The sequence below is a fragment of the Epinephelus moara genome, chromosome 24 (genome assembly GCF_006386435.1).
Source record: "Epinephelus moara isolate mb chromosome 24, YSFRI_EMoa_1.0, whole genome shotgun sequence".
Classification (NCBI taxonomy): domain Eukaryota; kingdom Metazoa; phylum Chordata; class Actinopteri; order Perciformes; family Serranidae; genus Epinephelus; species Epinephelus moara.
Window position 1 is genome coordinate 6248242 of NC_065529.1, and position 14177 is coordinate 6262418.

Genomic DNA, 14177 nt, shown 5'->3' on the forward strand with positions numbered 1-14177 from the left:
GTCCTTTTACGTTGGCATGACACTCAGCCAGTTGCTGTTACAGTTTAATGGTGCCCGGTGTTGTCAGGGGGAAACACAGCAGGACAAGAACGAAAGTTAAGGCAGCGAAAGTCCAAGTAGGGCGGGTGGGAGGGGTGGTGAATGTGTCCAACAACCACTGTTTTTCACCCGGGAGGCTGGTGTTCCTCTCCCGTAAGATTGTAAAGCCAAACCCTTTTTATTCCCTAAACCCAACCACATGCTTTTGTTGCCTAAACCCATCAACGTATGTGCGTTGGCAAAACATAACCATGTGCGTTTGTTGTTGAAGGAAAAAAAATGTCAATTCGAGTTATCGTACCGACGTAGTACATTTATTTTGAAAGATGCTGTATGTATACAGTGAATTACCTGTGAAAACGGAAGTGTATTCTGAAAAAAGACAATGCATGTAGCAAGCAAAACCTGACATCCCTGAATTCAACAACCAACACACCCAGGTGATTATACCACCACGAAAGGTGCCTTTGCGCCTGTGTGCGTTGGTAGCTATCTAATGCCCAGATTACTGACAAAGATTTGAAGAGTGCAGAATCAGAACGTGCTGCAATATCACACAAATTATTCCTGTATCAACTTGTTCCAAGTCTTTGTTGAATCTTTATCATGTTCACAGAATGGAATTAAATCCATCAAAAGGAAACATTCTTGTGTTCCAAAATACACATTTCCCACAATTCACCTGTTTATATTCTTCAGAAACCTTGGGATGAAGTTCTGCTGCCTGTTAGTGGGGTGTGGTCTTGTGATTGTAAAACCAATAAAGAAGAAATGGGGTTTTGGTCATCGTCAGCCTCCAATTAGAGAAAATGTCTGTTGTCACACTTTGGACACTGTATAAACTATGTTAAGAGGGGAACAGTAAATGTGAAGTCTGCTGCTTTGGGGCTCAATTTTCCACCAAGTGTAATGAGCATAAATAACAGGGGTAAGAAAAATATTCAGAGATCACTTAAGTGCCATTTGGGATCTTTAGGTGACACCAAGTAACACATACATTATCCTCAAGGTTTGCGTAAAGAGGCTTTTTTTCAGCAGTAATGCCATGTACCACCCCCCATCTCTCCACCCACGCATCCCCCCCTTCGCCCCCATGCCCCGCCGCCCTCCCCTGCCTTTGTTCTCATCACAACAAGCCCGGAGCAGATGGTGCTCTGCTTTGCTTGGCCGACAGTGACAGACAGGCGCTCTCAGCCAATAGCCTGCTGGGGAATCAGCTGACTGGTCTGGACAGCGCCAGGTGTTTATATCATTTTTCTTCTCCATCCGTAGGAGGAGCAGGCGGCGGCGACGGCGGCGGCACAGCGGAGGAATATCGGGGCGACAAACCGGTCGGTGTTGGGTTGCAGCAGGTTGGAGATCTCTGTGCAGACCGCACCATGCCTCTCTCCGAGGCGCCCTGGGACTGATCGGATACACAGGCGACAAATCGCTGTAAACAGCCACCAGCTGAAACCCCAAGGATACAGGAATATGTTTTCTTACGCTGTCTGATAAAAACCATTCACTTGCCACATTAACATTGATCTTATTGCCGTGTATTGACGCGTATATCTGGATAAAGCTGCTGTGCGCTTGGGAACGTCGGACTGGAATGCCAACAAGGTGAGACCCCCGAGGAAAGGAAAGGCAGGGTTTCCACTGCTGTAGTCTGTTAGTTTCTTTATAGGGTGCATTTTATTTGGGAAAAATATGTGTTAAGTGATGTGGCTGCCAGCCACATCATCTAAACCCTAAAATAAACCTTTTGGTTGCAGATAATTGTTGTTTCCATGTGTTTAACCATGCATACTTTGTGAATGTGTTTCTATTCATAACATATTTCAATGAAAGGGCGATGCAGTGAGTTAGGATATATTTAGGCTGCAGACACACTCAAGGGCATGATCAGTTTTTTATCCAGATGCAGTCTGGATTGAGCCTCACTCACCCCCTCAGGCTATAAATCGCTTCATGTGAACATTGAACCTTACAGACTATTTGATCAAATGTGTCAGCCCATCACAATGCGTCAAATGATATTCCACAGAAAACAAACTTTGATCTCGTTGCGGTACTTGCCGTGCCAGCGGGAGCTGCGTGCGGCGCGCGCAACGCCGTATAAATGTGATTTGCATATTAATGTTAAAGTATGTCGGCAGATGTCTCGATTCCTCCGTTCTGGGCAAAAAAAAAAGTCTCGGAGTCTCTAGGAAGACAAGGCCCTCTGTAAGAGATGCTGCGCTGAGAATGGGGTTGCATTGGCAGGGGGTCCATTGTGGCTCACCGACGCTGCTTCTGTCGCTGCAGCTGTTGCGCTTTTGTGATGGAGACTGCTGACTTGCATCGCTCAACTTCAGGCGGAGGGGCATACTGTAGGAAGGTTAGGATGATAAAGGGATTTATTTTTAATGTGGGGGTTTTGCTCGTCCTGCCCAGTTTCAGCCCACGGGACTCTATTTATGACCTCTTTTGACAACAAAGTGCTGAGAGTCCTCATTTCTCTGCGGACCTCTGGGTCAAATAAAAGACTTTACAGTATAATAAACAGGACAAGAACACAGCTTAGTCTCAATATGTGCAATTGCTTCATAGATTTGTGTTTCAAGACTTTGAGCTTTTGAGCCAGACTGCTGTTATGTCATATTGAAACAAAAGCTGTTTTATTCTTGCAGTCTTTGTCTTGATGGCACTGCACTGCTGTCGTCTCACAGAGTAGATTTATAAGACTAAATATTTTTTTTAAAAAAACTGAATGAACAGAATTGGTTAGATCCATGGACGAATTAAGAGACAATGGGCCCCTGGGCACAGACATGTAAAAGGCTCCACCACCTCTGCTACAGAAGCAAGACGCGCAGACTTTTTGTGGTTTTGTGTCTCTTTGTGGTTGTTTTGCCCTTTTTGTAGTTGTTTTCATTCTTCTTGCAGTTCATTTGCATCTTTTTGTGCTCATTTTTACGTCTCTATTTTAGTAACATTTTGCAGGTGAAGGCCAGGGGGGCCCCTGACACTTTGGGCCCCTGGGCCTGTGCCCAGTAGGGCCGTTCCGTAATCCATCCATGGTTAGATCACCTGATTGATGCCTTGTTTTTGTGCCTCCTCCCTGGCTAACATGGACAAAGCACACACATACACACACACACACACACACACACACTGCATGAACACATGCGTTCAAGATGTCTCTTTTCTTTCTAACTTGATCATGAGGATATAGTGTAACAATAAGGCGTGTTTGTCGCAGGCAGGTGTGTGCGTGCGTGTGTGGGCGGGGTTGTTAGGAGACAGCAGGGCTCATGGGAGGGGGTAAAAGGCTTTAACCCCCACCACTGCCACCACCAGTATTTAGGTCCCAAGGGTGTATGGCAGGGTGAGGAGTGGGTTGGGGGGGGGGGCTTTGTTATTGAACTCACGCCTCCACCAGTACTCCTATAAGAAGGGCTGAGGCATTAACCCTTTGTCCTCTGTGAACTACACATCTCAAAGACAGCAGACACAGTTAACAATTCAGCTCACCCTGCTCTCCATGACCTCCTGGGACATCAATGTGTGTCCTGCAGCCATGACAGCCAATATGACATTTTTCATCGTGCAGACATTCAGAGACACACCTGGGCTAACTCCTGGCTCTGGGAAACAGGGGTGTGTGTGGTTGGACAACAGGAGCCATTTGTGGATGGTCCTCTGTGGTCCTTTACACCCTGTCATCACACATACAACATTAACGTGCAATTAAAACATTTATGACCATCACATATATGATATTATAGTTATAGTTAGTATTATAGATATATATAGTTTATGAACCTATGGTACAGATATATGGTTAGTTCAGACCTGAAAGGCTAATAAGGTAGACTGGCAAACCTTGTTAGGGGGCTGCTTTCAAAGAGAGTGTAATCTGGTCTGCTTGCACCATAAAGTGGGTTTATACTTATGCATTTTACTGATGCCATACCTACGGCATAGGCTCTGCGTTGACGTTGACATAGACTGTACACCATATCCCACACCATAGTCTGACGTGTTCCTCTGAAAAAATTTAACTACACATCGCAGCGACGCAGGCCTCCTGTTTATTTTTGTAAACTGAAAACCATTACCCTCAGTGGAGACAAAGTTTTGTTTACTTTTATTTCACAGATAAGAAACAACAAATTGTGAAGATTATAAAGTCCCCACAAGCATTTGAAGTCTGCAGAATTATCCTGCCTTCATATAAGTAGAGGAAAAGTCTGCTAGCCACTAGGCTAACTTATGCAATAGGAAATGTCATAGGCTTATAGCAATTAGGTAAGCATATTCTACATGTTGGAAAACATGTCTAGTATAAGACAACTTCTGTCGGTGAACCTTGTGAGTTATAATGGAGTTGAATTTTGTAACGTTACCTTTGTTAAATGTTGCTGTTGTTCCTGGCTTCATATGAGTAGAGGAAAAGTCTGCTAGCTGATAGAGGAGGTGGCTGTGGATCTGGTACACATCTGCACACAGCTTTATAGCTGCCCAACTCTTTCCCTTTTAATCTGGTTAAATTCAACCTCTTTTAAAGTAGGAGAATGCATTCAATGGCTCTCTCCATTCAAAAGCAATGGCCTAATCATGACCTTTATTACAAATAACTCCAATATTGTTAATGTGTCAGTTTGCACTTTTTAAGACCTGCCTTTTAAGATCTTTTTGGAGTTATAGCAGGTTACACTCCTGTGTTTCAAATACATTTGCACTGCCGTTTGCTCTCCTTACCATAATACCGTCAGCCCAGTATCCAGAAGAAAAGGTTGGCATTGTACGCTTCTGCAAACTGAATATGTTACATCAGTACATTTCATACATAATATATCAATGTTTCCACTTAAGTAGTATGTGAGCTTTCTTTCTCTGTGGGAAGAAGAGGGGATGGCGGATGGTGTGTGAGTGGTGAGATGTTTGCCAAACTGCAGGCCACTGTTCAAGACCAACAAACAACAAAAGTGGTTGTTTTTAGCGAGTCACTACTGTGTTTCCACAGACTTTTTAGCTACTAAACAATGGGTGTATATTTTTCCACCAGGTATTGTACCACACAAAGGTTTTTTTTAAAGCCAAACCATGATGTTTTCCCTAAACTAAAAGTAGTTTTTGTGCCTAAACCTAACCACACATGAACCACAGCATTGCTGAAATGTAAAGAAACACTGTACAAATGTGTCTGTGGTTTGTTGAAATGCACAGTACCAAAAAAATTTTGTGGCAACTGTGTTTATACCTTATGAGCAGTTGTTTCACCAAGACAATAGGCACTATGGGACTGAAAAACCTTTTCCATAGTTGTAAGAACCCCATCTTTGGGTGGGTCTACACTGCAAGTAGAAATGATAATTGTTCTTATAGAATGCAATTTTAGAGACTCAAGCACAACCATCGGTGATGTAAGTGTATGTTGCTTGGTCAAACAAAGCCAATGCAACACTGGCAACTACCATTTTTAAAATCCTTTCTTTATACTGTTGCTACACTATACACCAATTCAATGTTTAACAGTAAAGAATTATACTCAAAGCGCAGTCACAAAAGAATCGGTCCACTCGTTTGGATTAATTGAAAAAGAAAGAGATTGGCTGTGGTTTAGGAGGTAGAGCGGGTCGTCCAGTTTGATTCCAGGCTTCTTTAGTTCATATGTCGAAGTATCCTTTGGTCAAGATACTGAACCCCAAATTGCTCCTGATGCCTGTTCCATCAGTGTGTGAATGTCTAAAAAACTGAGGAGCAGGTGGCATCCTGTATGGTAGCCTCAGCCACCAGTGTGTGGATGAGTTAATGTGCCTCATAGTGTAAAGTGTTTTTGAGTGGCCGGAAGACAAGAAAGGTACTATACAAGAGCAAGACCATTTACATTGTACCATCCAGTCAACACATATGAAGCATTCATTCCCCTTTTTATCTGTCACTCACCCCCCCTCCATTCATCCTGTACTGTTGCCTAACACAGGGCCTTTATTGGTCATTCTTGTCTGATGTTCGAGCGCATGCTGTTTATGCTAAAACCTGACCTTATCCTCTCAAAACCCTTACCGAAACTCCTTGACTCTTGTCCAGCTCATTCCCAGAACTGATTTGACAGTTTCATAACATATCCTTAATACAGTAGGTCATGGAACTCGCGCGTACCACACCATATAAACAACAGACAACACAAACAACAGCTTGTAATGAAAAAAGGGGGAAAAAACATGAAGAAATGGACAGACAATATAGTCCAGGCTTTACTGAGCATATATGCAACAGTGGAAATACAACTCGTCAAAGTAAAAGTGACATTGCCATACCAACCGCTGGCCAGCTTATTATACATCACTTGAGTGTTTCTACTGCCGGTGCAAATGCAAACAGAAAAAAGCCCATAAGGGTATCTAGTTCCTGGGTGAGCTCCCCGGTGGGCAGTTTCTTTCAGGGAGTCGCCAGAACTGTTTGGTCTGAAAAACACCTATAGAAAAATGATTCACCACAAATCAGATCAATCAGCTTGTAGAGAGGCTGTCCACTGACACTTGCGCTTCCTGGTTAAAGGTGAACTAGTTTCAGAGGTGCAGCAATCAAGCTGCTGTTAAATCAATACCATGAGTGTTGCTGATGACGAAGTTTTCTCCAACCAGGGGGGACCTAACGTGAGTCATCTTATGTAAAACCAGCCTGCATGTACGCCGGAAATTTCACAGTTACTTAAACACAAGAAATCCAGCAGCAAGTGTGCATGCACAACTCAGTGTACCACTTTTAACGGTGGCCCCATTGTTACAATGTATGATACTTAACATAATTACCTTGCATATTTCTGGATATGTCAGGAGAGGTTATCCATACAGTTATACTGCACACACAAATGTGGCATTTTTTCCGCGCTGGATGGGCGATCACAGTCCTACAGCAAACCTGCTACAAGCATTGTTTAGAAAATGGGGGCTCGTTTTTCAACTTCTGCTTATTTGACACTCCTGCGAGGAAGCGAGGTGTGTTATATTAAATCCTTAGGGGGAGGGAATAGAGAAAGCATTAGAGGCAGGTGTGAGCATGAGCGAAAGGATCACGACAACCCATTTTGAGCACATTGAGGTCCTGATTCCCTCATCATCCTAGGAAAAAAATATAGTTTACATGACTATAGTCTCCAAGGGAGCTGTAACTGTTTATGTGTCTGCTGGAGTCTGATTGGATAAATGTTCACCAAGCAGCTTTAATATGTTTTTTTTTCTCCCTATCTATTCTGCTGTTAAAATGGAGGAAATAGGAGAGCATAAGGAAAGACAGACAGTTCAGTTTTCACTTCATGTATTAGGTGTATTTTTGCTTCATTTAGCCTGTTCTCTGTGTTACATATCCTCCCATGTTGAGTTTCCTTGTCACTCAGGTTCAATTATCTAATTCAGGAGTGTTTTTGTCACCTCCATTTTGTTCAGCTTGTGACGAGATGTGTTTATTGGCTCCCTGGGGTTGTTTATCTCACTTGCTCCACCTGTAATTTGTTTTCCCTCATTTCTGTATTTATCTTTTTTATGAGTGTGCAGATGGGTAAACTGAAGCTCAAAGGCAAACCTGGGCCAGTGGGGATATATGTAGGTGCATCTCCCAAGAGTGCCCCAATGCAAGACTCTTGTTATCCTGTTTAAATCACATTTTCATTTTCTCATGTCACTCTCAATTGTTATCACATTCAAGGAGGGATTTCCTAGATGATGAGCCTGAGTGTCCCCAGACTGACTTGGGACAGGAATTTGAAAACCAACTTACTGAGTGATTCAGAGGGAGACTTCATTTAGTACAGCGTTTCACAATTTCTGTCACTCACATATCAACCTGGATTATGTCAGCTTTGCATTACATTAAAAAAATGATTACTTTCCTCTCATCAGTAGGCCTACACATCACTAACATACACATATGTGGCCGTAGCACCTACATTTTGGAATGCTCTGCCTGCTCCCTTACGATCTGCTGACTCTGATTTCTTTAAAAGCCAAGATACACTTGTTCAGACAGGCGTTTGGCTAACTTGTATGCATCAAAGCTGTGTTTTTTAAAATTTTGTGTATTGTTGTGTAGTGTGAATTCCTTTTTTTTCTTGTGTGTGTACAAATAGTTTTCGTATGTAGTCACTTTGTCTCTATGATTTCTTTCTTGTTGTATATTGCTCTTGTGAAGCACTTTGTGACCTATGTCTGCGAAAAGCACTATGTAAATATATATTACTTACTTGCTTACTTACATAAAAAATAATAGATGGTAACACAGTGGCATCACCTGTTGGTTTGTGGACTCCCATTTTAAAGCCCTAAGTTTGACCGTCTGGAGCCAGAAGTGGCCATATTTGGATGATAACCTAGCTGCTCGCTTGGTTAGCAATGCCCATTTACAGCAATGGTTAACTGTGATAATGCTAATGCTAATTTTTATTAGTAAAAAAACAGGCTTAAAACCATAAAAAAAAGAATGTACTCACTGGAAAAACATTTGACTCTTTAGAGGGTATTTTAGTACAACTAAACGCCAGACAAAGCATTACAATTAACTTTCTTCAATTGGAAACTCATTGAATTGGTGACAGTGGCAGCTACGCCTACACTCTATGAATCTGGAGTTACACCATGGTAACGTTACCTAACCACTGCTGTTGCCGTGGTCAAGCCTTGTCAATGGACAGCAACCACGTGTCACTCAAAGCTGCCACACCCTTAAGTATGCATAACTTTGAGCCTTAATATCATTTAAATGGGTTAATTTTATACAAATTCTATAAATATTCACCCCCCTACAGTTGTCATGAACAGGGAAATTAAGTTTTCAGATCGAAACTGTTTTTTGTACCAGGCTGTAAACATGTTAGTTTCTGCTGTATAGTTGGGCATTTTAAGATGGGGGTCTATGGGAATTAACTTTTGGAGCCAGCATTACGTGGCCATTAGAGGAACTGCAGTTTTTTGGCACTTCCACATTGGCTTCATTTTTCACCCTCAGAGGCTGACACTTGATCAGAGACATCTATGTTTCATCCCACGCCTTGTGGTATGAATTCAGATTCTGAGCATGTGGGTAATCTGGATGAGTGCAGTCACTGTCATTATAATACACATCACTTCATAACTTTATAGATGAAGTGAAGCTTAACTACACTAGTGGTTGCAAGTAATTACAAAATGGTTGTTACTGTACCACCTGCAGAGGTGCTTGGATATTTTTAGGCAATGTCTTTCGGAAGTGACATCTTTGGACTTACATCAGGATGCCAATTAACAATTTGGCACACTATAAGTGACAGTTTCTCAACTGGAAATGACAGGGATCTCCTTTCATGGCTTGAAATGAAAGTCACAGCTGTCAGGTGTGTTCAGAGTTGAAATGGCAGCCTACTGTGCATGATCATTTTTACTTTAGCCACTCATGCCATGAAAAGGTTCCCAGCTTTGGAGGTAGCCCATCGAATTGGTATCCACTGTTCCCAGCAATGCTGGCCAAATACTCTACAAAATTACCAAACTAACACAAAACCTAAGGCCTAAACTAATGCTGTTTTAGTGTTGTTACTTTAAGGGGAAAATAAGATAAAAATCTACTATCACAAATCCATATTTCTGCAGTATACATAACTATAATTTAGGGAAAGTAGGATTTCCTGATAGCATTGTGTATGTAGCACCTGTAGCCATTGAACACGCCATTATACAGTTGCTATGTACATTAAGTTGTGATTCTTAGGTAAAAGGAAAAAAAAGTCTTAATTAAAAGTGATGTCTGTTGACTATCAAAAGTATTCTTAGCTATTCTCAGCACTCTGAAAAATCATCTGTAGTTAGTTTGCATGCTGTTTGCTTTCAGAATACTTCATTTTGTCAGTTTTCCTGTGGGTTTGTTGAATGGGTTTATGGTTAGATGTCTGAAATAAGATCTGTGGTTAACACAACTGTAAGAGATTTTCATGTTTGTTCTACAACATAAAACAGGTCAGTGAATACCTCACATGTGAATTCTGAAGATTTTACATGTTTAAAGAAAGGGCGGTTGCCAACAACTTGCCAAATGAGACTACAGAGCGTCATCACGCCAAATGTGGCTTTACAGCCCCTTGTGGTGGTGACATTTAAGTCACAAACACAGGTGTTTGTTTATAGCCTAATGTTAGTTTTTTATGTCTGGTGACTGCATTTAAGCTTCAAAAATAACAAAAATCCAGGGCAATGCACATGCACACTCCCTGCACATGCCTATGTTATGAACATTTTTTACATTTCACAAACTTTATAGTTATGTACTATATGTGCGTCCTGCAGTAGGTTGTCACTGTGACAGCCAGACTTTGATTTGATTTCTGTGTGTTTGTGTCACCATCAGCAGCATCCAGTCTGATTCACATAGGATACATTAATTAAGTAATGGATACCTATCTTTCAACTTCATAATATTAAATAATAGTGGATATAAAATGGGAATCGCAACAGCAACGTAAATCAATAGTTTACATAGTTTTCAGTTCATAGGCTCTTGTGACATGCAGCTGTTCTGCACAGCTGTCTGGTACTACCTGCCCCTGAAAATTAAGATAATTATTCACTTTATTTCCTTTGGCACCATCAGAATTACCGCCTCACCATTAGATGAACTTCAACCACAGGAAATTCAACATTAAAGGGGCACTGCAAAGATCAGCAGTAATCAGACCATCTGTCATTTCTCTGAGGACCACTGACACAAGCCCACCTTCAGTAACCATCAGTGCTCTTCCTGCTCCATTAACTTTGTATTGTTAATTAGCATCAATCTACAAAACCACTGACGACGATCACCAGCCAAACTTAGCACACAACCTAAATTAAAAACATTTAAAAAGTATGGAATGATTGTGTGTATGAATATGCATCAATGTTAGATTATAGAGGACGTAGGTGGGGTAAAGAAATGAAACTGGGATCTAAAGACTAAGTGGCTGAAAAGTATACTAATAGAAAATAACTGCTGCTTACTGATCCATGTCTGTGGGTGCAGTGTTAAACACCTGTCCCACTTGTGAGTTCTGTGTCTTAGATTAATAAAATCCGCACTACAGTAACCTCCCACATTACAAAGTAATATGAAGTGATCCTTCTTCCCACAGCAGGTATTGTTGAAAGGTGCTTTAGACGACAGAGTTTATGTCTGAAGCTGTTGGTATTTATTTTAAGTATCCCATTCACAGGTTCAAATGTGGCTGTGGTTACAACTTCTGGCTTTTTCCGTTTCCTGCCTTCCTGCCTTTGGTGTTGTGTTGAGTGTTCTTCCACCTGCTGTGTGTTGTAAGCTTTCCTGTGGCTCTGGGACTCGAATCACAATGGACCTGTGAAGCCTGTGTCAGGATGTCCCAGACAGCTTTTAGTTGTTGTTGAGAAATCAACCAACAGGATGTTGACACTGATTTTTATAGTCTTTTAAGTGCTCATAGTTACATCAGGACAGCGTTTTTTTGGTGGGTTTTTTCAGCCAACCTACTTTTCTCTTTGGCAACTGTGTTGTATTATAAGTGAGTTTAGTATTAAATAGGATCAGAAACTTCTTAATTTTACATTGCATAAAAACAAAGCTGTCTGCATTTGCCAAATGCGGAGAATCTAAGATTAACCCATTTGTGGTAAATAAATGATGAAAAGTGTGAGAGTAGACGGTTGTGTATTTAAATATCTGGCATATAATCCTGATGCATTGCATAATTTTAAGGACATTTTGTGAAAATACGCAGCACAAACAATATTTATATCTATACAAAAGAGTCTTATTAAGACCATCTGGAGTCCCGTTTTTGATAGTGTTATTAAAGTATAGAGGAAAATAAAAGCAATGTAAGAATGAGTCGAAGATGTACAACTGCATTTTTCAACAGTATTAATCTTTTCAATTAAAACAATTATTCTGACATATAATAGTGATTAAATTATTTACTTAATCTGCCTTTTTGTATGACTGTAGTATGCAAAGAAGGTAGATTATCATTAGTATTATTAGTTATAGTACAGTCTTTTTTTAATGCCACAGATTTTTGAGTAATTTTAATGGGATGACTGTGGTGCATGGACAGAGCAAGCTACAGAAAGGTTATAAAATGTCAGCTTCTATATTCTACAAACATTTCTGTCAATACTGCAGCGTAATTGAAATATTTTATATAAATTGTTAAGGGACAGAATATTTAGACACTGACAATATTACAAATAAGCACTTAAGGAATCATTTTCGTAATGAGATTAGTGATGAATTAACACTCCTTCCTGTATGCCATATGTGTCTCAGATTCCACTGATATGTTGCTTTTAATTAAAGTGCTAAGTTACCTGTTTCTCTCCTCTGGGTTTGAATCCACTACATTGCCTCTAGCTAATCTCCACTTTAGTATCTCCATCCACTAATCCTGACTGGCACAGCAATAGTCACAGTATACAGTGCTTTAGCTTAAAGACAAGATACTGTACTATCCCTGTTTTACCCGTGCTCTGGTCCGTAGGGAATCCTCGGTATAGGAGGAGCAGGGATGTGTTTCTGTCTTCCTGGTGCTGTTGCCAGGCAGTTTGCATTCAGATGAATTAGTCAGCTCTCTTGTTTGAAAGCCTCTTAAGTGCTATCTTCTTAAGCTGGTGTTGACCATAAAGCTGTGTGGTGGAGAAGGCAGTGGCACTATGATGCTGCCGTATGGCTCTCCACTGGATAGGGTGCCTCCTTTAGTAAATACAACTAATTGAGTGTTGAGTTGTCTGTTGCTGTAGGATACTGCATGTGCATAGGCTTGCTGGCAACCTAATCCTGTTTATAAACAATGGTTAGGGATAAGACTGCCGCATAGAAACAGTATGTCTATATGCAGTAGTTGCATGTGAACAGAATTATTGAGTGAGTGGGACACATTATGTCATGTAAAAGATAAAAGGAATATATAGAGTGGCGCCCCTAAGGGGGGATACATCTGCTGGAACAACTGGCATGGCCATTTTCAAAGGGTTCCCTTCAACTCTCACCTCAAGATATCTGGATGAAAATGGGTGCCTGGGAGTCTCCCCTAAACTTGTTCCCAGTAAATGTTTTGTTCCTTACAATAAATGCGCTCCGTCAAATTAAAGCTGTATATTTGTCTTTTTAAGGAAAAGGACAAGCAGCCGATTTGAAGAACAATAAATCGTAAAACATGTATACATAACACATACATAACACATTAAAACAGGATTGTTGTAGAACTCAAAATGCTGACTGCACAGGTATTAGTTTATGCAGAGACCAAAGTATATTAGTACGCAATTCCTTACCTCCCCATATTGACATAGTTTCAATTTAGCATGCCAACATTAGCAGATTAGTACTTAACAGGAAGTACAGCTGAGTGTGATGGCTTGGTGATAGTTTTGCAGGTATTTGGTCATAAACCAAAGTACTGGACAAATTAAGATCTTGGCCTGATGATGACACAAATGAAAATGAATTACAAAGTTATTACAAGTCATTCTGAGGGGAATATGCATAACTGGTAAGTTAAATACCAATCCAGCAAGTGGTTGTTGAGGCATTTCACTCAAATGTACAATGCACAAAAGTAAGAGGAAAAGTCAGGAGGCTTAGTCCTCCAGGGATCATGAATGTCTGGTCCTAAGAGGATGAAGAGCAGAAGCTGCACACTGACTCCAAACCACAAATTTACCTAAATGTTTCGATACTATTCAGATCTTCATCAGATCCAGCCGTTTGAAATTGGACTCCACACGCATATACTGTATACCAACAGTCTGATGGCCACTATGATGGCAGATGTGGTTAACTATCCAGCACACCCAGAGTGATAAACATCCCAGAACAATTAACAATCAATGTAATCACACGAAAGGAAACATTAAAATAGCCATGAGTGCCTTTACAAAATTTCATGGCAATCCATCCAATAGTTGTTTGAATGTTTCAGTCTGAACCATAGTGGTAGGGTGGCTGACACACCTACGTTGCCATACCTAGATAAATAAATACATACAGTCAGGTCCATAAATATTTGGACAATGATACAGTTGTCGTCATTTTGGCTCCGTACACCACCACAATGGGTTTTAAATGAAACAATGAATACCTGCTTAAAGTGCAGACTCTCAGCTTTCATTTAAGGCTTTTTTCAAAAATGTAGTATG

At 40.8% G+C, this 14177-nt stretch overlaps 1 protein-coding gene across 1 annotated transcript in view; it reads left to right on the forward strand.

Annotated features, from left to right (window-relative positions):
• Window positions 1-1182: 1182 nt before the first annotated feature.
• lrrn1 (leucine rich repeat neuronal 1) overlaps window positions 1183-14177 on the forward strand; it is a 17759-nt gene continuing 4764 nt past the window's right edge. Inside the window, exon 1 of the mRNA XM_050039340.1 lies at window positions 1183-1644. The gene's annotated coding sequence lies outside the window, so the exon portion shown is untranslated. The remainder of the gene's footprint in view (window positions 1645-14177) is intronic.